This window comes from Tursiops truncatus, chromosome 9, assembly GCF_011762595.2.
Source record: "Tursiops truncatus isolate mTurTru1 chromosome 9, mTurTru1.mat.Y, whole genome shotgun sequence".
Classification (NCBI taxonomy): domain Eukaryota; kingdom Metazoa; phylum Chordata; class Mammalia; order Artiodactyla; family Delphinidae; genus Tursiops; species Tursiops truncatus.
The window spans coordinates 39,612,368-39,637,179 of NC_047042.1; positions in this window are offsets into that span (position 1 = coordinate 39,612,368).

Consider the following 24,812-nt stretch of genomic DNA (forward strand, 5'->3'; position numbering starts at 1 on the left):
ATACCAGGAAAAAGTAAAATTTGTCCCTGTGATTCAAGTTTAGTTTAGCATATGCAAATCAATCAATATGATACACTGCATTAAAAAATGAAGGACAAAAATTACATAATCATCTCAATAGATGCAGAAAAAGTGTTTAACAAAACACAGCACCCTTTCATGATTACAACTCTCAACAAGTTTGGTATAGAAGGAAAGTACCTCAACACAACAAAGGTTGTATATGACAAGCCCACAGCTAACATTATACTCAATGGTGAAAAACTGAAAGGTTTTCCTCCAAGATCTGGAGTAAGGCAAGGATGTCCACTCTCACTATCCAACATAGTACTGGAAGTCCTGGCCAGAGCAATTAGGCAAGAAAAAGAAATAAAAGTCATCTAAATTAGAAAAAAAGTAAAAGTATCTCAGTTTGTAGATGACATGATCTTATATGAAGAAAACCCGAAAGACTACATACACACACACAAACACACATCTATTAGAATAAACAAATTCAGTAAAATATCAGGATACAAAATCAGTATACATAAATCAGCTAAGTTTCTATACACCAACAACAAACTGTGCAAAAAGGAAATTAAGAAAACAACATAATATACTATAGCATCAAAAAGAATAAATTATGTAGAAATAAACTTAACCAAGGAGATAAAATTCTTTACACTGAAACTGTAATTCACTAATGACAAAAATTAAAGCAGATATAAATAAATGGACGTCCATGTTTATAGATTGGTAGAATATTGCTAAACGTGTATAAAATCTAAAGTGACCTACAGAGTCAATGATATCTCTTTTGAACTTCCAGTATCACTTTTCAGAAATAGAAAAACCTATTCTAAAATCCAAGTGGAACTACAAATGACCCCAAATCTTCTTTTGAGAACAAAGCCCAAGGCAACATTCTTTCTGATTTCAAACTATATCACAAGCTATATTAATCAAAATGGTATGGAACTGGCATAAAAACAGATGCGTAGACCAATCAAACAAAATGGAGAGCCCTCCAAAAAATCCACACATATGTGGCCAATTAACTTTTGACAAGGGCACTACAAACACATAAATGGGCAAACAATAGTCTCTTTAATAATTAGTGTTGGAAAACCTGTTATCCACATACAAAAGAAAGAGAGTGGACCCTTACCTTACACCATATACAAAATTTTAACTCAAAATAGATTAAAGACTCAAAGACTCAAACCATAAAACTCATAGAAGAAAACATAGGAAAAGTGTTCCTCGACAAAAAAAAGTCTTGGCAATGATTTCTCGTCTACAACACCAAAAGCACAGGCAACAAAAGCAAATATACATAAATATTACTAAAACTAAAAAGCTTTTGCACAGCAAAGCAAACAAGAAACAAACTGAAAGGATAACCTATGGAATGGAAAAATAATATTTTCAGGCCATATATCTGATAAGGGATTAATAACCAAAATATATATAAAACTCCTACAACTCAATAGCAAAACACCAATCTGATTAAAAAGTGAGAAGAGGAAATGAATAGGGGTTTCTCCAAAGACAAACAACTAGCCAACCGGTCTATGAAAACATGTTCAACATCCTTAATCATCAAGGAAATGCAAATCAAAACCACAATGTGGAAAAAAAGAACATTTTTTAAAACTTGCAATATGATATCACCCCATACCTATTAGGATGGCTATTATTTAAAAAAAAAAAAAGGTATCACCTATTTATAAAGATGTTGAGAAAATGGAACCCTTGATCACTGTTGGTGGAAATGTAAACTGACACAGCCATTATGGAAAACAATACGGAGATTCCTCAAAAATTCAAAATAGAACTACTATATAATCTAGCAATCCCACTTCTGGGTATATATGCAAAGGAATTAAAATCTGGATCCCTAAGAGATATCTGCACTCCCGTGTTCACTGCAGCATTATTCCCAACAGCCAAGTGTAGAGGCAACATAAATGTCCACTGATAAGCAAATAGATAAAGAAAATGTGGCATATATGTAAACAATGTAATATTATTCAGAAGAAAACACTGCAATTGGCCAACGACATGGATGAACCTAGAGGACATTATGCTACGTGAAATAAGCCAGACACAGTAGTACAATAAATTACATATTTATTTAACAAGGTAAGGTTTGTTGAAGGAGTGAGACTTTGAGTCATTTGAATGAGACATTGCTGGTTTTTAAACATGACGGAAATGATAGACAGAAGGGATTGAAATGAGAATAGATAAATCTAATCCCCTTACAAATTATACAAGGCCTTTTTCAAATCTAGTTTCTGCTACATTTTCAGTCTCACCTCTAACCATAAACTTCTTTACACACTTTCACAATGTCTCAAGACACTTAATGAAGACAAACAGAATTTAAACTAAACGCTATAATAATAAAAAAAAACTACACGTAGTTCCCAGAACACATCATAACCTCATACTCACTTATCTTTCTATACATTTTCCACCTGAGGCTTTCTGTCAACCTTTAAATATACTGACAAGTGTCATCAAAAATGCAACCTCCTTTAAGCTATTCTTAACTCATTCAGTCAGATGTGGGAGTTTTCTTTAATATTTCCCTTACATGCCATATTTATCACTATTGACGCACTTTTGCTCTGTAACTGAGAAAAGTAATATTATTTTGGAGAAATTTCTGTGAGGATTATGAGGAAAGGATAAATTCTGAAAATCTGCAAATATAGGTATTTGGTTACTGATGAAGAATGAATGTTTAAAGTATAAGCAAATTTAAAGTACTCATGTTGGGAGCACAGGTTAAATATATAAAGTCATGATACAATGTGACGTAGGCAGAAAAATCAGCTGAGAAGCACATGTTCTTCTTGGGATTCCAGTTTTTACTTTGATCTGAATTGTATTATTCATTTCTCTTTCTAGTTCTTCTGGCTAACGGGAAATATGTGTTTTCTTATTGCTGAATATATAATACATGCATATTTGCATAAAATTTGTCATTTAGATAAAATTTCAAGTTTTCTTCCAATGTTTTAAAAAAAATTGAAATTGTAATAAAAACATTATCATTGCCCAATATTGAAACTGTGTTCTCAGAAATACTCAGATACTCATTAACCAATTAATATCTGTGACAATTCCTTTCTTTATTATAATTCCTAACTCTATTAAAACTCAATTCCTTTCTATATTATAATTCCTTTCTATACTATAAGTCCTATCAATATTATAAAAATCCCAGAGTAACAATTTAAACTGAGATTTAGGGGGTTTTGATTTACAATAAAATGTATTTTGTTTTTAAAGGAATATTCAAGTTAATACCATTGTTGCTTCATTTAGACCTAAGTTTACCTCATTTTAGTTTTTTATTCTTTATTTAAGTTCTTATGTTTTATTATTTTGTGCTTTACTCTTCTGTCATCAATATAAAGTAATAAATGTGTAAGGAAAATTGTGAAAATAAACAAAAGTAGAGAAAGGCTTACAAATAGTTTGCAATAACGTTAGTCAATACTTTTATGTATCTAATGCATTTGATTATTCCTAGTCCTCTTTTCTATATATCCATTGTACAAGTTACAGACACTCCCAAACTAGCTTCACACTGAGAGTCTGCGGAAACTTCAAACACAGTGTTCATTCGAGAAAGATGTAAGCACAACTGTCAAAACGATAGAAAGTTGCCCTCTCCCTTTTCCTACAACTTTTTAAGTTATGAAGGTAAAAGAAAATGCAATTAGAATAATCTACTAAGAGCTTTATTTGTCACCTGCCATTCTTCAAATGCCTGCTGATAAAAGTGAGTTTTTAACTTGCAGATTTTCCTTGATAGACTGGAATTAGGAGTTTTCCTCTAAAGTGAGTGGTCCAGCTGCCACATGGGGATAAATATAGAATAAATCAAATCAAAGTTCAGCAATATGGAAGCAAAAAATGCATTTGATCTGTCCCAAAGATTTGTTATTTGCATAGAAATAAAATCATTAACTCATGTTTTATTTAATTTTCCAAAGCTTAATTATAGCTTATTTGTTATTTGACCTGATTGTCTCTCACCTCTGGCTAGGAGGGCAGATATAACTGAGTTATTCTTATAATTCTCACTGCCTGTGCGTGGAGTTACTTTCCAGGACATAAACCCAAGTTGCTAAGGGACAGAGATGTACCACATTGTTTCCTGGTCTATATAGCTACACAATATATGCAAGTCACATGATTTTAGCAGCTCTGGACTGAGTCATGAAAAGTCATGTTAGACTTAGCAAAACTGTCTCATTCTTTCAGCAGCTCCAGAGTGTAACCTACAGTTTGTTTGTCTTTAAAAAAAAAAAATCTAAACAGTAACTCTTATAGTTTTGCTACTGGGGCAAAATTATCTTTACAAGGGAGGTGAGCTCATTCCATGATTCTTAAAAAAAAATGATTGGCATAAAGAAACAGATTCTGTCCGCATCACAAAGCGCCATATATTGAAGCTTTTTAAAATTAAGAAACCACCTCTAAGAGGCAAGTTGCATGAAGGTATATATGTGTCAGTTATTTGTCATTACTCTTGACATTTCTGGGTATCATGACTAATCTCAAGGCTTCTATGGGGGAAGATGCTCTGGGTTGATTAGCGCCAAACAAATTAAGTTCAGATGTTAAATTGGATACAGATTAGGTTAGTTTTCAATGAGACCGGACCTAGTGACTCAGGGTTCTTTGGGCACTTGGCTACATTCACTGCTATTTCTCAGAAGAAGCTGCTGCTTCCTCACCACGCTGATCACTGTTTCAGGAAGTAACGTTCCGTGTGTGTGTGTGTGTGTGTGTGTGTGTGTGTGTGTGTGTGCACGCGCGCGTGTGTGTGTGTGTGCGTGTGCGTGTGTGTGTGTGTGTGTTTATATATCATCCTCCACTTCCCTTATTCCTAGATAAAAACAAATGAAAACCCAGAAAAATCTCACATTTATTCTTGGCCTTTTTTCAAAACTTCTCAGTAAAAATTGTCAGAATGAACACATGATGTTACTTTTCAATTATTTTTTTAAACAAGGCATCTAAGTGCCCAGAGACAGGAAGTATTATGTTGCTCTCATTGCTGTTGCTACACTGAGATTGTTCACTTTCTCTACTTAAGTTATGGGAGGAAGCACTCCCAGTTCATGTTCTCAAAGAAAGCAGACAGCGAAACAGAGAAATAGAGTTAGGAAATGGGAGAGGAAAAAGTAGACGGAAAAGAAAAAAGAAAAATAAAGGAGTGTCCTCAGATCATCAGTAATTTCCTTAAAACTCAACTCTGCCAAGAATATACTGTGCCCTTTCACCAGGAAAGGAAGCAATAATATACTTTCTGTTTCCACAAGAAATGGCATGGGACCTCCAAAAGCACTAATTTCTAGTAGCATCTATCCTGAGATTTGAAACTTGCTTCATAAAGTTCGAGACCTAAAATTTTGTGTAGTTGATCAATAATTTACTTCACTTCACAAAACCACTCTGCAATAATGACCCGGGGATTCAGTCTTCTCTTCATGCAGAGACTTTTAATACATGAGTTACATTTTATGACCAATAACTCATTAATCTTTGCAATAACCATATTCAGTTAAACATTATTATTCCACATTATAGGGAAAGTGATTGAGGGGAGTTTTTGACTTGCTGAAGGTCAAACTGAAATGAGACGCAGAAGTCAGATGAGGTATGAATGTGATTCCATGACTCTAAATCCTAACTCATGGTATTACATAGAAAAGGCCAACTTTTTTTATTTTTAAATTCCTTTTTTGCCTCCCTCAAAACTTGCCCTTATTACATAGTTATAGCTAAAATGTCATCATGCCATTTTAATAAACTTTTAAGAAGGAAATCCTAACTAGAGGCCTTGTCTTCAACACTAAACATCATTGCAAACTAAAATTATATTTTTCTCTATGAGCTTTACATTTTAAAACAGCAACTACAATAAATATGAGGGTTTTCATTTAAAACATACAAAAATCAGTTTAACTTAGTCCTGTTCTTAAAACTATTGACAAGGTACTAGAGAATTTCTATATGGGGAGGTGCCAGGATAAATGTGAAGTATGACAGAGAAACAGTGGTGTAGAGGTGGAGAAAGGGAAAAAAAAAGAAAGAAACAAACAAACAAGATACCATGAGTTTCCTTCAAACCTTAAAAAAACAGCAGAAAAGTTTCTCTCACTGATGAAATGAGCTCTTTACATATAAATTATATTGTAATAACAGAGCTCCTGGGTGGAAAAGAGTTCCTTCTCCTGCTGGCAAAAATTAAAATAATCACAGATGGCTAATGATCAAAAATACTGACTGACAGCTCTGAAGTATAAGACACAGAGAGCATATTCTCAGAGGAGTGAGAATATTCTCAGGGTTTTTTTAGCCAAAGTTGGTTTAAAAAGCCCACAAAGCTTTTTCCTACTGGATATTCACATATAGGGAGCTCTTATTCTATTTTGGAAAGTACTATATCATCCCATAGAGCTCGTTCAAGAAAATTAATGGAATTCTTTGTCTTTATGATTACATTAGTATTTGGGGATAAAATGTAAAGAATTCAAAGGGAGTCCATAGTGCTTTCTAAACTGGTATGAAAAACCTTTATTATTCAGGCAACAGGAATCCAGTCTTTTATTTTAAAATATAGGTAGAAAAAAGGAGGCTCTGCGCAGCAGAATCAGCAAAGTCCTTGGAAAAATGTCAAACTATGTTAATAATAGTCACAACTAATAGTTACTGAAGACTTGTTATGTATCTAAAACTCTTTTAGGTGTGTTACTTATTTACCTCGTTTAATTTTAACAAACAGCCCTGTGAAACACCCCACATTATTATTCACATTTTTAGGTGAGGAAATGAAGTATAGAAAAGTTTAAAAACATGGCCAAAGTCACACTATAGCTGGTGAACAGTAAAATATGGGCTCAGACTACTTTCTAAGCCTAGTACCTAATTCTAATACAGTTATTGCATTAATTACACTAGTAGGATACAAATTCAAGAGCATCCGTGATGAGACCAACAACAAAATGTCACCTTCTATGCAACTTTAAAAAGACTTTAAAGACCATTTGGTCTCACAACTACTCAATAAAACAAGTATGATATTACTATATCTAATAATGATTAATCATATAATTATTAATTATATGATTAATCATATTTATTCATTTATTTGTAAAATCAAGACTAATATATTAAATATCGACAAGTTCCAGTTTTTGGAAATCCAAATGTATATAATAGTATCCCTGCTTTTTAAATATTTATATTCTGTATGGAGACATATATAGTATATATGTATCATACATTTATGCACATGGATGATTCATTTAAGATGTGTGTGCCAAAGGCTACAAGTGCTGAATGGAGAGCGTCATCCTTTCTACCTGGGGCACAGTTACCAAAGAAGGCGGCATCACATACAGGTAGGGACAAGGTAAGGACATCACATATAGGAAACGGTTTTGCAGAGGAGAAGGTTGAAAAAGGATTATCTTGGTGCCTAAAGTAGTTCTACACATGCTAAGCATGCTTATTGAATTAATAATCCTATATTTTCTATATCTGACTTGGCAGGTTATTATCATAAATATGCAAATTCCTTTGTAAATACAGTCACATTGTTAACAACACAAACGCTGTGGAATTTCATAAGCAGGAATCGTTTTTTGTTTTTTGTTTTTTTGCGGTATGCGGGCCTCTCACTGTTGTGGCCTCTCCCATTGCGGAGCACAGGCTCCGGACGCGCAGGCTCAGCCGCTCCGCGGCATGTGGGATCTTCCCGGACCGGGGCACGAACCCGTGTCCCCTGCATCGGCAAGCGGACTCTCAGCCACTGCGCCACCAGGGAAGCCCAGAAATCGTTTTTAAAGTAGCTTTTTTAAAGGACTGTTACAAATCTTTGGGGGGCAAAGAAGAATATTTTGGGGAAAAGTAAAAAGATATTGTTCTTAGCGCTGGCTGAAAGAAACACAAGTTAGTAACCATTTAAATGGTTGCTTTTTGATATTCCTGCCAGAATTGCTTATAATGTGTGATGTCTTCATTTGGATGTTACTTATTCTGACTAAAACATTTCCTAGTCAACTCGCTGTATTTCACAATACGCTGAAATGAGTAAAAGTATTAAAAGCACGCCTGAGGCGACAGAAACTTTGAGGTTCATTTCCATTTCTTCAAGTATATTTGATGAATGATGTGACAAAGGAACCCTAATTAAGGTTGAAATCCTGAATACTAAATAAATGAGAAGTGCCACTACATTCATCTTCCACAGTCATAATACTGCCACTTCTGCTTCTCTTTAGCCTAGCCCTTGACTTTTTGGGAAACCTTTTCCTGTCTATTTTCTTCCTCTATCATTTTTGCTGAGAGTAGATCATGAGTATCCTACCTAGGTTTAGTCAAGCCAAAAATCTAAAAAGTCTCTCTTTGTTCTTTTTCTTCTCACTTACTCATCTATAGCAAAAGCAAATATTTTATTTTACATTTAATCTCAAAAAATGCCTTCACTTCTAATATGGCAATTCCTGTTTCTTCTCACATTACAATATCTAAAGGAAAAATGATAAGTTGAATCTTTTAACTTCTAAGAAATAAAACAGCTGTGGAATAGTCTGAGTACAACTTAGCTGTTTCATGATAACATATTCGTTGTTACTATTATTATTATTGAGTCAACAAGTGAGGGTTAAAATTGTTTAATTTCTCACTCACTGGAGAACTTTAGGCAAGTTACTTAATATCTCTGTAACTCTAGCATCTTGATTTTGAACCACCCCTGCCAATCATGGTAGAAAACTCATTAGCCCTGATGTTTTGGCTGAATTCTATTGATTTTATTTTGAATATTTTCATCAAAAGTGAGATTGTCCTCTGAGATAATTTTGTCTAGAGAAATGAAAACCTACATTCACAAAAACAAAAAAATGCAAATTCTTATAGCACCTATGTTCATAATTATAATCATTAAATGCTGGATTGGACACCAATGTCCTTCAAAGGCTGAATGGATACACAAATGGTGACCCATCTATACAACGGGATACTATTCAACATTAAACAGGATGAGACATTTAACAAATTTGATTCATTTCAAACTAGTGTAAATTCAACTCTAAACCTGATAATTGATTCAGTTATTGAAACATTTTAAGGTATGTTTTGACAACTTGCCTATGTTATTCTTCTCTTACAAATGTAAATCTTAAGACATCTCCATAGAGGTCATATATACATGATCTCATTTCACTTTTGCATTGAGATGTCCTGTAACTGTGAAATACACTGTATTTCAAAGCTCATAAAGAAGAAAATGATACAACATATCTTATTCATCATTCTGATGTGGATTACATTTTGAAATGATAATATTTGGGATTCAACAAAAATGTTATAAAACCCTCCAAAATGTCATTGTCTTTATTTTCTATTCTTTCTATTTCAGTCAGGTTCTGATTTTGAAGCTATATTGCCTTCATAAAACAAATCTGAAGGCTTTCCAGTTTTGGTCTGAAATAATTGTGATAATTTTCAAATTATCTGTCCTTTAAAATTAAATACAACTTAACTGGAAATTCATCTGATCCTGGTGCCCTGCACCAATTTGTACTATGGTAATAGATCCATTCAGATTTTTAACTTCTTGTTAGGTGAGTATTGATAATTTGCATTTAAATGGAAAATCAGATATTTCTCATGGTTTTGAAATTGCATGGGTTTGCAGGTAATAGTCAAACATAATTCTTTTAAGTTCCTCTGTATTAGAGGTGTTTGTTTTTACATTCCAAATTTTTTGTCTTTCCTCTCTCTCTCCTTGTTTAAAACCATTCTCAAGAAGTGTGTGTTTATTTTATTGGTCTTTTCAAATAATCAGTGTTTGGATTTAGTCACTATTTCTGTCTTATTTATTTACTTAGCAAACACAGAGCATTTATTCTGTGTTAAGAACTGCTTTAAGCACCTTACAAATATTAATTCTTTCAATTCTTTATAATAATCCCATGAGATACTATTATTATCCTCATTTTATTGGTAAGGAAACAGAGGCACTAGGTCATTTTGGATTTCTGTAATAGCACCATGCTTTTCCATTAATGATTTCTGCCAAAACCAATGTGTAAATCTTTACAGGCTTTGAGATATTTCTTCTACCCACACCTCTCTGTACCACTAATTTCAATTCACTCTATTCAGTGGTTATCTTTTAATTTGTTTACTAACTTTTTAAAATTCTACAAGTATTTAGGTCCAGAATGATGGTTTCATGTTTTCCTTCGCCCTTAAGTTCATTTATTGTCTGTCCAAGTCTTCCTGTGTGTCTTCCAGCTGGCTCTCTGTGATGGCCGATTTTCCTCTCAGGCAACCAAGCTCCTTATCTGTGTTGTTATTTTTTCTTGCTTTTGATGTTGTCACTGTGGTTGGCTTCTGAGACTGAGTTATGCTAATTGGGAACAGCTTTATGGGGATATCTCTCAAATGATGGAAGGAGATGGGTTCCCTGTTCCTTTAGCTGTTGCCTATTTTCCTTGATCCCTAGCCTACCCTAGCTGGAGAAACCCTGCCAGGTCCCTAGGCTCCTTCCACCATCCTAGTCTTGAGAATAGGGAGCAAATACATTTTTATGCAGGGCCAGTATATTGGGCGGGCCAAAAAGTGCCTTCGGTTTTTTAAGTAAAAGTAAAAGACACGTTTTTCATTTTCACTAAGAACTTGATTGAATAATGTATTCACCCTTTAGTTCCACTACCTTCTGCCATTTTTCAGGCAACTTCATAATTCCATCTTCCCAAAACTTTTTATCTTTTTGAGCAAAGAACTGCTCCAGGTACCTTTTACAGTCTTCCAGGGAATTGAAATTTTTTCTATTAAGAGAATTTTATAAAGACCAAAATAAACAGAAATCCAAAGGTGCAATGTCTGGTGAATATGACGGATGAATCAGAACTTCCCAGCCAAGCTGTAACAGTTTTTGTCTGGTCGTCAAAGAAACACGCGGTCTTGCGTTAGCCTCATGGAAGATCATGTGTTTCTCTTCACTAATTCTGGATGCTTTTCGTCGCGTGCCTTTTTCAGTTGGTCTAATTGGGAGCAGTACTTGTTGGAATGAATAATTTGGTTTTCCAAAAGGAGCTCATAATAGAGGATTCCCTTCCAGTCCCACCATATACACAACATCACCTTCTCTGGATGAAGACTGGCCTTTGATGTGGTTGGTGGTGGTTCATTTCGCCTGCCCCATGATCTCTTCCGTTCCACCCAAACACCAAAGTGATGAAGATAACCAAGCTGGTGTAAATGATTTTCAACGCTTGATTTGGATATTTTGAGTATGTTGGCTATCTCCCATGTGGTATAAAGTTGATTGTTTCTCAACTGTTGTTTCGATTTGATTGCTATCAACTTCAACTGGTCTACCCACCTGTGGAGCATCGTCCGGCGAGAAATCTCCGCACGAAACTTGGCAAACCACTTTTGACACGTTCAATCAGTTACAGCACCTTCTCCATACACTGCACAAATCTTTTTTGCGTTTCACTTGCGTTTTTACCTTTCTTGAAATAATAAAGCGTAATATGCCGAAAATGTTGCTTTTTTTCTTCCATCTTCAATATTAAAATGGCTACACAAAAATTCACCAATTTTGATGTCTTTTTTTAAATGCACACTCATATGACAGCTGTCACATACAATCTAACAAAATTACTTCAAATGAAGTTAAAGACAACTAAGTGCTACTAGAGCCATCTTACGGGAAAATACGAACGAACATTTTGGTCCACCCAATACATCCAAGGTGTGTGTTGTGTGTGTGAGACAGAGGGTTTTTTGGATTTGGTGTTCCTCAAATCTTCGAGCATCTACCTCTTCTAGTAATATCTTTAGATCCTAATATTGGAGCTTCTCATAGTCCACCGTCTCTGGATTTCCTCTATAAGGTTAAAGCCCCAAATGCCCCACACCCACACCACTGGTTTCTAGGATGATCACACATCTCAAGTTGACCAGATCCACCTAGTTCAGTAATAGTAGACAATCAGATACGGGAGCATAGAAAATACATTCAGAAGAGGTTGCCATTCTGGACTTCCAGAATCCTTCTTCCCTTTTTAATAAATCTTAGAAGATACATAATAAAAATACAGTTATAATATTATGAATCCAGAAGACCACAATGTCAACAAAAACTAGAAAGCGGCAAGAGAGCTGGAAAGAAAAGAGTACTAATTTTCTTCTTTTGCATGAAAGAGAATCAATAAATACAAAATAATTCATGATATTGATAATTAAAGAAATATACAGAATACGATTTTTTAATTGTAAAAGAAAACACTACTAGAATTAAAAACAAAGTGTGGATATTCAAATTTTACATAAAAATTTCAAAAAAGCTCCCTATATTTTTCAAGAAATATTTATCAGTCATTAATCCCTGGTATGGTACTACTATTTAATAGAAGTAGAACAATTATACTGGCCCTACCAGTAAAATGCAATTATTATGGATTTGACTTTTTCTTCTTTATTGACCATGTCCTGCCAATAGTGTCATCCCTAGACCTAACTGAATATCATAGTCCCAGCACAGGATTTTCACTTAACATTGGCTATGATGAAGCAGCATACTTCACAATAAAAGAAGAAAGAAAATGAAGTAGGAAGATAAAGGAAGAGACACAATAGCAAATTAGGTTTAAATAAGAAGGATATAAACTCCCATCTTTTTAAAACCAATAATAGTTTGAATTGCAGCCACTGAACCTATAACTTAAACAGATCAGAGTATTATATACCTTTGTGGGTTTTCATTTGTTAATTGGATTATTTCATATGGCAATTGTACACATGAATATAAGGATTTAAATGCTAGAAGTCAAGGACCACTGTACTAGATATGTCAATCATAACAAAGTTTGCTTCAAGAGGAACAGCCCTTTCCAAAATCCTCTCTCAGAGATCAACCTGGCCATGTAACCATGACTTTCTCATGCAGTTTGGATGAGGGGTGAGTACTTGGCACAAAATAAGTCAATCTTCAGTCAAACTAGCTACCCATGATGAGGTCTGAAGCAAAGAATAATTGAGGATAGTAAGCTGAGTCAATCAGAATGCCTATTTCAGTAATAAGGAAAGTGTTAGCCCTGTAGGTAATGAGCAGAGAAGCAGAAATAGGAAAACTGGCACATAAAGAGATTATTATGGAGACATGACAGGTAAGTCTGAAAATTCCTTTTTATTTAATTATATAGGTGTTGGAACCCTAAAGTGAAGAGTCACAAACTTCTGAAATCTGAGAATTGCCTTTAATGCTGAATGAGCATCTAATGCAAGATCCCACCATATTATAGTTCTCATGCTTCGGTAATCAGATTTTCTTGTCTAGTGTTAATAAAGTTCCTCCATTATTTGAAGAAAATGAGTCTCTGTTTCTTTCAATTTAAGTTAAAATAGAGAGAACAGAGAAGAAGCAACAAGGAAGCATAAAAATGGAAATAAAAAATATATTGGGAGGGCTTCCCTGGTGGCACAGTGGTTGAGAGTCCGCCTGCCGATGCAGGGGATGCGGGTGCGTGCCCCAGTCCGGGAAGATCCCACATGCCGCAGAGCGGCTAGGCCCGTGAGCCATGGCCGCTGAGCCTGCGCGTCCAGAGCCAGTGCTTCACAATGGGAGAGGCCACAACAGTGAGAGGCCCGCATACCGCAAAAAAAAAAAAAAAAAATATATATATATATATATATATATATATATATATATATAGGAGTAAAGAGAAAACCTATGCAATATATCAATAATGTAAAAGCTTAACCACTTGAATCAAATGTAATAGCAACATTTCTCACATAAACTAAAATTCTGAGCTGAGAATCCTTACATAATAGTAAGACCTACTGGGTAAGGTGAAATGTGGACCCACAAGTTGTTTTAAAATTCAGCTTCCAATAATGCAGTCTAGCCACAATCAGCATTGAGAGACAGACAGTAGGAGGAAGAGAATATGGCATGAGGATATAAGGAATTGGCAACAACTTTTCTGAGAAAAATCTGTGGACTCCTAAAAGCCTAAAAAGCAGAACTTCACACCAGAAGGTCCTGCAAAATAGTAGCTACTGCCTCAAATCAAAGAGCAAATTTCTCTCTGGTGTTGTTAGGTACACGTGAAACTGAGCAGGACCCTGCAGCGCCCTCCAGAGTACAAAACCCCCTCTGTGTCTCCCGTTTCTTTTTTGTAAGAAAAAAATAGGCTTTAGACTCCTAGGCCTCCTTCAAGTTCCAAAGAGCAGGCTCAAGCAGTTAATGATTAGGACGATAGAATCACAGGACTCCTAGTTCCTCCTGTAGGTATATAGATAACAATCTGATGAATATCTTTGAGCTGTTCTACAGAAACCAAGACCCCCACCCAGGTGGAGGATGGTGACTACATGCTGACTGCAAGCATGTAGACCTCAGACTGGTTGGAACCAGAAGGTTGAGATTCCAGAAACATCACCCTGTTACCTCACTACCAATCAATCAGAAGGTCCATGAGCTGATCACATATCCTGAGACCCTCTCCCCTAACACTGTCTTTAAAAACCTTTGGCTGGGGCTTCTCTGGTGGTGCAGTGGTTAAGAATCCACCTACCAATGCAGGGAACACAGGTTTGAGCACTGGTGAGGGAAGATCCCACACGTCACAAGGCAACAAAGCCCGTGCGCCACAACTACTGAAGCCTGCGCACTTAGAGCCCATGCTCTGCAACAAGAGAAGCCACCACAATAGGAAGCCCACACACCGCAACGAAGAGTAGCCCCCACTCGCGCAACTAGAGAAAGCCTGCGTGCAGCAACAAAAACCCAATGCAGCTAAAAATAAGTAAATAAATAAATAAATAAATAAATTTCTTAAAATAAATAAATAAAAATAAAAACCTTTGCCTGAAAGCCATCCAGGAGTTCAGGTCTTTTGAGCATGAGCTGCCCATTCTCCTTCCTTAGATCTTGCAATAAACCTTTCTCTGCTCCAAACACCAACATTTCAGTTTGTTTGGCCTCACTGTGCATCAGGCACATAAACTTGGGTTCAACAACACACTGAGCAGTTACTGTTTTTTTTTGAGCACTGCTCACACACACAAAGATAGTCATCATCACGAGTAGAATATTTTGAAACACATCAAAAAGAAGCAATGTGAAATATTAATTCAAAGAGAAATGAAACATTTTTCAATTACTGCTAGTCATATTTCAAAATGCATTTCACATTTCTTTCTCCTCTCCCTCTCTTTGAATGTGTGTATAGGTCAAGGTAAGGAATGGTTAAAAAAAAAAAAAGGATTAACATAAGAAAACCTTTCCCAATTAATCCATTATCTAGTTTTGACTTTTGCTGGGGAGACGGGGAGAGAGGCAGAGGAGGAGATGGAAAGAAGGGGCGGGGAGAATACCTGAATACCTTCCTGGATGGATAAAATATTCACACAATTAGGAGCCTTTTGCCTCCTGAAAGAACCAAGGAAGGCCCTAATAAGTCTCTAGGTTTGAGGATTGTCTTACCTTTGCTCAGTTTCAAGACTAGTATTTGTATGAAATGCTGCTTTCACATATGATTTGGAAAAGAATATTGAACTGTGAGTAAATACGAAACCTTTGAGACTGCACCATCTGGAACTAATATTTGAAGTGATTTACACATGAAATTGAAAAACAGAATCCACATGAAATTACACTCTTAAAGTTTTTAAAATAGATTAAGAGAATGTATCTACTGCCTCCAAATTATACTTAGATTGTGAATAAAACTGATTCCCTTACATTCTTAGTTGTTGGAATGATCGCTAAACAAAAGTGACTCACATTTTGAGGTATGGGGCTACCACCTGACTTCTGCTTTTTGGCATTATTTCTCACTTGACTATCTCCTACTCTATTACAAGCTTTCCCTGCATCCATTCATCCAATACATATCCATATTGAGCCTAATAAATGCCATACAATGTGCTAGGATTTAGGAAGCCAATAGTGTTTACAGACAATGGTCTCTACCTTTTGGGGATAAGAAATTAGTTAATAAAACAGGCATTAACCAATTATTCCCACAAGTATACAAAACATATGCTAAGAAATAGTTGTACATGGTGCTATAATAACAAATGTTAGAGGAAAATGACCTATTGAGAAGTCACTGGAGGCCTTCCAAAACTGGTGATTATTATGCTAAAATTACTGTCTAAATCTTATTATCCTTATATCTTTCTATAGACAGAGCGTATCAGAGCCAGGTCAAGCCTCAAACCAGATGTTGCCACTGTTGTTAAAAAACAATAAAACCATGTGAATGAAGACATGTCAGCTGAATCAGGAGCCACAGGCCAGCTTTAAAGTGTAGGCCACAAAGCCATCATTTATTTTTGTAAGAATTTCAATAAAGACCGTAATTACTGATGTCATATATGTTCACCAAAATTACATGATGATTGAGTGAATAGCATCCCTTTAGTGAACTGGAAAATTCCGTAAAATTTTACAGGGGTTCATTCTTCCTCTTCATGTGGAAACTTCCAGGAGGAGCATACTATGTGATTCCCAATCCAGAAAATATTTAGGTTTACAATGAATCACTACAATTGTTCCAAACTGATTCCCCCTAAACCATGGATAGGTACCCAGATATATCAGGCAATTAAGTAGGTACCCAGATAGGTACCCAGAGATATATCAGGCAATTAAAATTTAAACTCCTAGCTGGAATTCCAAAACTCCAGTGTATTTCAAGGTGGGCTTATCCAGAGGATCAGGAAAGTATAAGGAACTCAGTTTTGGTTCCAATATCTTCTCTACGCTCCCCCATATTTGTTTCTTCCTAAGGTTGGTTCTCTGTGTTGCTTTAGGCTCTCTTTCAGGAGTGATTGGAGCTTTATATTCTTTCTTTTAGTTGCTGATAGAAAGGTAGTTTTCTGGCTTAGGATAATAGGAGAGTCCCCAGAATCACCCTAATTGGGTCAGGTCACATGCCAGTGACTGTCGTGGAGAATGGGGTATGTTGATTGGTTGAAGGATTCAGGACCACCTCCACAAATGTACAGGTTGCCTGAGGAAGATGAAAGGCTGAAGGGAAACCTGGGTGCTATTAGAAAAGGGGGAGGTGTAGAATGGATTCTGGATAGGAATTCAACAACATCAATTATACCAAAGAAGCAATCTGCTCTCAGGAGCAAAGAAAGGGAGGAACTCAAGTAGTTGTTATGACAATTTCTTCCATCATCTCCCATACAAAGAGGACCCCAAACTAAGAGTTACATCTACCTCTGACTCACTGGATACCTTTTTAAAAATCCTTGTTTGACAAAGCCTAGTGGTAGTCAATGCCATATTCAAAGTAGCCAGTTACTGAGTGTCATTGGCAATTCTGAATGTGGAAATGTCCAGCCAGATTTTCAGTAGCTAAAAAATGGTATTTATAAGATATCCAAAGTCATCATTTGGGGGGGAATTAGAAGAATGCATTCTTTACCTGGTAGAGACCAGGAATCTATCTACTACAGTACTGCATTCCTGAGGAATAGATCAGTGAGTGGCCTTGGATTCCAAGGGTGTCCAAGACAGCTTACAAGTAATGCCTTGACTACATCTAAGGGGCAGTATCATTTTGGTTAAGAGTAATAAACCTTATTTTTAGTAAAAAAAAAAAAGTTAAATTTATCTTTACAAATGGCACACAAGAAAGTGGGAAAATTATCACGTATGATCCCAGATGGAGAACAAGTGTTTTAAATAGCAATCTCTCCTGTAAGCAATAGACAAGTGAACATTACCAAACTGTGCAGTTAAGTTAACCGAGGCTCAAAGAGGTAAAGTAACTTGCTGGACATCTCACGAATTATAAACGGCAGTTCACAACAATCCAGGGACCAGACCTCAGGATGATGCTGACATTGAGGAGGAAGCAGAGAGAAGAGCGAAAAACACAGTGAACTAGCTCTACCAGGCTCAAAATTCCATGCTCATGTTAATATACCCCGCAATAAATGTTTTGTTCATTTACTAGTTAGCTCAACAAAACAGGCCTTTTAAATAACGTGTCTGCAATTGTATCCTCTAGAGGTAATCAGCAGCTTATTAACCTTAACCATAATAACACATTATCACTATTTTGTTTCAGTTGGCTAATTTGCAAAACAATAGTGAAGATCCTACCCAACATATATGAATTTATTCCTCAGTTATCGGCACTGAATAAATACAGTGACCCTCACTGGAAATGTCAGGGACTTGGGAGGGAGCTTCAGTATGCTGGGAAGGAGGGAGTCAGGGGGTTCAAGAGCTCGTGAGGAAGTCAAAGTTAAAAACAAACCTGGGTCAACCCTTAGGCATAAACTGATGGCAATGGGAGTGAGACTCTGAGTTTGGGGTGAAGGTTCATGAGCATCTTTGCTAGTAGGTCTCCTTCTGGTAGCTACACGGGGACTGATGTTCTATTAAACAGGATATAAACCCTCCAATGATTACTCTCACAACTAATCAGTTGAAAAATTTCTTTCAAGTCCAACCAAAAAGTAAGTTACTTAGATTTCTGGACCATACCTTTTATATCTTTTTTTCCTGTTGCTGGCTCAGACTAAAAGCAAGGTTCTAAAGCCACTGGCTTTATAAAGCAAATATTTATCTTGTCTTATAACTAGTTGAAAGCTACTGGTCTCTGTGACAGGCTTTTCTCCAGATCATGGTACTCTAAAAAATAAAATGCAACAAAAATAGCAGGCTTAGCCTGAGGCCCAACACCTATTTTGCCCTTAGAGCGCTGCTAAAAATGAACCAGGTGGATTTAATTTTCTTCCTACTAATTATCTACGATTTAGCCAGAAGGTATGCACTATTAAAAGGGTGACTTTATGTCCTCATATTCCATGATACACCAAAGAAGACTTTGGAAGTTCACTCAAGCAAGTTACTTTTAAGGAGAGGAGCTGTGTATAGTGTACTGAGGATAAAAGGGGTAATGGAAGACACACACAACGTAACGTAAGACATGGAATCTTTGCAAACCACAGCATAAGACACAGAAATAACAGGTTATCAAGACATCTTGGAAGATTCTAGAGGGGAAACAGATACATATCAGTCTATAACTTTTTACATCGCTGGCAGGCTTTTTCTACTGTTCTCTTGCTTGTTCTCCTCTAGGCAAACTGATTTCTTTGCTGTAACTCTAACATGCCACATATTCCAAATTAGGACCTTTGCATTGGCTGTTCTGTCTGCCCAGAATGTTCTTCCCTCAGAAAACTACTTCCCAAGTCTCTCAAGTCTTTTGAGTATTTGTTCAAATATCACCCCAGTGAGGCTGACCCCCATCACCTCTCTTCCTGTCCAATTGCCAGGTATGTTCAGGTCTTTGAAACATCCTCTATCTTTTCTTTATTCCACAGCACTTATCACCATCTAACTTATTATTACTTACATATTTATCATGTTCATTTTTTATTTACCATCTCCGCCTGCTAGAATGTAAGCCCCAAAAGGGCAAATATCTTGAAATGTTCTTTACTGATGTTGTCAAGTGCCTACAATAGCCTCATACATAGAAGGCATTCAATAAATATTTGTTGAAACAATGAAAGATTTCAGTAATGTGATAAAGAGTGTAAGCTGCCTGAAAGTGGGAGCATTATTTTACTCAGCACTATACGTCTAGTGCCAATTTCAGTGCCTGACAAATACTAGATATTTAAGCAGTCTGTTGAATTAACAAGCAAATTAATAGGTGAATAAGTTTTTTATCAAAGACACAAATGAATTATGTGTAATCAAAGAGAAAATAAATAATTCAATATGTAGATCTGGGAAATGTTTTATAAAATATTAAGTATTCGAGTTGAATTTTAAAGTATTGGTATAAGGTTAAATCTAGTAAATAAATAAAACAAAACACTGAATTTCCTATCTAAGAAAAAAATCCCAAGAAAGCATCATCTCCAGTTTACATTTAACTCTCAGTATTTTCAGAGTTGGAGCAAGTATGAAGCCTGCTCAGTTACTATTCAAGAACATAGTATAAATCCTCAGGTTCATAAATTTTGAAAATACATGAAAAAAGGACAATACTGAAGTAAAAGAAAAGCTGAAACACCACATTTGAAAGAAATTTTCAAAAACTATAAAATATTATGGGACCTCTCTCTGGAAAAATCTTCTAAAACACAAAATTAGGTAGATTTAAGACTGCATTTAAAGAGATATATTCCTGAAATATTGAGAAGACCATCTTAAAAAGTTTCTTGTATAGCAAAGCAACATTATTTTACTTTTTCTCAGAGGCAATATTTCTAATGATTAACAATTTTTTCCCCTAAAACTTATGACGCATCCACCAAGGCTTTCAGCTTATTATTAAATAAAAACGTGAAATTGAAACATCAGGTATAAAAATCGTAAGCTAAAGTGCTCACCTTTCAGGGTCTGGATTGCTCCTATACAAAATTCCTGGCCTTCAATTTTGGTATGCAAATTTTCATTGACACTGAAATTAAAAAAAAAAAAAAAAAGACAAGATCAGTGAGAGATTCTAGAAACTAATTCTATGCAGTAGTAACACTTGGTCATCCCCAACCCCCAAAACCTTAATAATAATATCTGCATCCTCATTTTCAAATAAAGTGTTTGAGAGATACACAAGTCATATCACAACAATCGTCAAATCTTTCTTCATCTCTCCCTACCCTGCCTGCTATAATAGTTGCAAGACACTGTTATCTATGCCTGGAGAGCTGCCTGGACTCATATGCTCACTGTCAGCTTGCGGCTGTGATTCAGTCAATTCCTTCTCAACAAGCTGACAGCAGAGATCTTCCTAAACACACACCAAATCACCTTCGTCTGTGACTAAAACCTATCAACAGTTTGCCAAAGGCCTCAGAAGAAATTTCACAGTAGTCGCCATAGTGTGGTAGGTGACCCTAGAATGTCTTGCATTGTCTTTAAACACTTCACTCACCATACAATCTTTTATTTCATATAATCATATCACTTGTTCCGTTATTTTTTGTTTGTTTGCCTCACTAACTATGCAACCCAGTTGAAGAAAATACGTGTGTCTTACTCTGGAATATGATTAAATACTTAGTGCATATCATTGTATAAAGAGATGAATGAATGAACTGATTTGAAAGAAAAATTTGGCATTTTGTTTTTCTCAGTGATTTTACATAATGAAGTGGAGCAGAATATGCCCCTCCACAAATGTGCCAGTTTGGCAGGTACATTAGTTTGAGCTGAAGGCAACTGAGACCCAGCAGACTCAGAAAAGCTTTTTGCCTCCCTCTTAACTGCCTAAAAGAACTTCAGAAGGGGGCCTTTACCAGGAAGAGAGTTATTACCAGCTGTAACTTCTTCATCTGAGAGATTTACCTGCATAGCAGGGCAAGTATTTGTTTACCAAATATCTGCTCTCCTCATCTTCCTGTGAACTGCCTTTCTCTCCTTTGAAGTCCAAGACTTCTACCCCTTCCCTTAGCTCAGAATGGCGTATACATCACTTGCCTAACTGCCTTTGAGTCTCATATTTTTATGGGTCTCCTGTACGTAAGAAGTTATATTCATTCGTTTTCTCCTGTTAACATGTCTTTTGTCCATTTAATTGTTAGGCCAGCCAAAGAACCTAGAAGGAAAGAAGGCAAATTTTTTCTTCCCTACAATAACTTCTACAGAATGAGAGGACACAAAAAATAAAAGTACAAGGTGGAAGGCAAACACTTTCTCATGTCCATACGAATTATAACAATCATACAATTCAGATTAAGTTGGAATTACTCTTTCAGGTGTCAAGAATGTTATTTGCTATTATACTTGAACATCAATAAATGAGATACAGAAATCATAATTTTGAAGGTGTACCTTGGCCATTGTAAAAATATAATAAACACACACCGAAAAAAATATCCAAAGTTATACCCTCGCTCTACCTTTTTTTCCACATTGTGTTCTTTCCTTTTTTTCTTTGTTTGGTATATTGTGGTTAATTTACACACAATAAAATACAAAGATTTTAAGCACACAGACCAATGAGTTTTGACAAATAATTATATCCTTAAAATTGAAATATAGCACGTCTCCACCATCCCAAGAAATTTCCTCGTGACCCTTTCTAGTCAGTGGCCCCAATCTCATTCCCAGCCCCCAAGCAACCACCGCACTGGTTTCTATCATACAGTTTCATTAGTCTGTTTATGAAGTTCATATAAATTAAATCATACAGTATGGATGCTTTTGTACTACTCTTTGCATGTGCTCTTTCATGCAACACTGTAATTTTGAGATTCCTCTACGCAGTTGCATATGTCCATAGTTCATTTCTTTTTATTGCTGATTATCACCCCATTGTTTATCCATTAACCTATCTGTGGGCATATAGGTTGTTTCTAGTTGTGACTACTATGAATAAAACTGCTGTGAACATTTGTGTATAAGTCTTTGCGTAAACATATGCTTACTCTTCTCTTGGTTAAAACTAAGGAGTGGAATTGCTAAGTCACATGGTAGGTGTATATTTCACTATATAAGAGAGTATCAACCCTTTCTTTTAAAATGGTTGTGCCGTGTTACTTCCTCAGCAGAAACATATGAGAGTTCCAGTTTCTCTATATCCTCACCAACACTTCATAATGTTCTTTTTGTTTGTTCCTTAGCTCTTCCAGTGAATGAAGTGTTATCACATAGTAGTTTTAATTCACATTTTCCTGGTATTGTTGACTGTTATTGTTGAGCATTTGTATCTACTTTTTGGCCATTCCTACACCTTTCCTTCAAGTCCTCTAGTTATTTTTTATTGAGTTGTTTATTATTGTTTCTGTTACTGTAATTACAATTATAGCAGTTCTTTATATATTCTAGATAAGTCTTTTGTCAGATATATGTAACACAAATATTTTCTCCCATTTCCTGGCTTACCTTTTAATTTTCTTAAACATGATTGTTGAAGAGCAGATTTAAAAATACTTTTCTGATAAAGTATCTGGCTTTATCTTATATGTGGAATCCTTAGCACCTCTATGGAAATAGTGGGATTGTTCATAAAATAAAATTTTTCATTTTGTTTCTTGAACCAAAATTTGACACAGATCAGCAATTTTTCTATGCTGTGCATTGTTACCATTATACTCTCAACTTTATTTAGATTTATTAAATAACATATTTGCTTGGGTTTTATGAGAAAAAAATAACTGAATTGCACCAAAAACTGAAACCAACTTCAAGGAATCCATAAAGATTTGGGATTTTCAAAGTTAGATGAGCTTTAAAGATCAAAAGACATTGTATAAAAACTATAATATATCTAATTGCTTTATTTTATACATTTTCTTGATAAATATTATAAATATAGATTATCCTCAACCTAGTTCTTATATTTTGCTTATAATGCCTAATTACTACTAATAAAATAATTTCACATGAAAATGGCAAATGACCTGAGTGTGTTAATGTGCAAATAAATTTCGAAGTGAGTAGTTTTAGATAGACTTCATTATTTTTCAGAGATGGGTAACTGTAGAAAGAATACAGTTAAGCCATGTTTTATTCCTGTTACTCCGTTAATTAGCTATGCAGTCATGGGAATCCTGTAGCCTTCCTTGGCTCTTACTGTTGTCAGTTATAAAATGAAGGCAGATATCCTCCCAAGAACACATGTTGGGATAATCGTGATAGTTGCATTGTAGAAAAATAGCTGCTTTCTACGTCCTACTATATTTAAATGCATTGTTCATTTCTGATATGTGATTGGCATGTTTAGATAAGTCTTAACACAATATTTTCACAGAGAATTATTAAAAATTCAAATGTCTTTTCTAAATGTACCGTTCCTTGAATAATAAGAGTTGGAAAATGAATGTTTTAACTGAAACTAACTCCTCTAACATGATTACAAGCTCGAAGACGAATATGCTTATGAAATTAAAGTATAGTTTTTGATGAAAATAAAGTTTAAAATGTACCCATAAATCAATGCCTTAGAAAAACAGACATATGCATAACTCATGTTAATCGTGCACGTGCTCCCTTGCCAAAAACATCTGTCTAAGATACACTTCAATGTACAATATACCAAATATTCATGCAAGAATATTGTGACTGGGGAAAGAGCATCTTTATGCCAATCCTTGAGTTTTCAGTCATTTATTAATAATTACAGGAAATATATTAGAGTTACTGTATTATCTTTTTCATACTTAAGTAGGTATCCTCTAAGATTACGCTGAAGGACTCTTTTCTTTGAAATTTGTTCACTTAGGCAGCTCAAGGAAAGGAAGAACTCCAAAGTAGAGTGCACATACTTGAAATCAAAGGTAAGAGGAGTCAGGAGAAATGTCTGTGGGGAGGGCTCATTAGGTAAAATCTATTTTATTTAACAAGAAAACAATAAAAATTCTATAACATAGTAAATAATATTAATTTTGCCTTCATATTTCTTATGATTTTTCATGGCATACCAGGCTTTAAAGTGCTGTTATTAGGGTATTTTCTTAATATTACCCCTTTTTTTTCTCTGACAATCAAAACAGAACTTAATGAATTACTTCTATATAAAACAAGTGAAAATTAGGGGGAAAAATCTTCCTTTGATAAGATCTAGAGTAAAGCTGTAAGATATTTTAGTATTAGAAGCTAGAAGTTTCTAAAAATGTGAACTCTTCACATGAAAATGGTAATTATAAAAGAGATAAAAATATTATCTATGGGAGGAGGACATTGACTTTGAAAACTATTAAATATACCATCTTTTCTATGAGATTTTCCAATATTGTTGACCAGCCACAGTAACTAATTGTTGACTAAAATTAATAGCAAC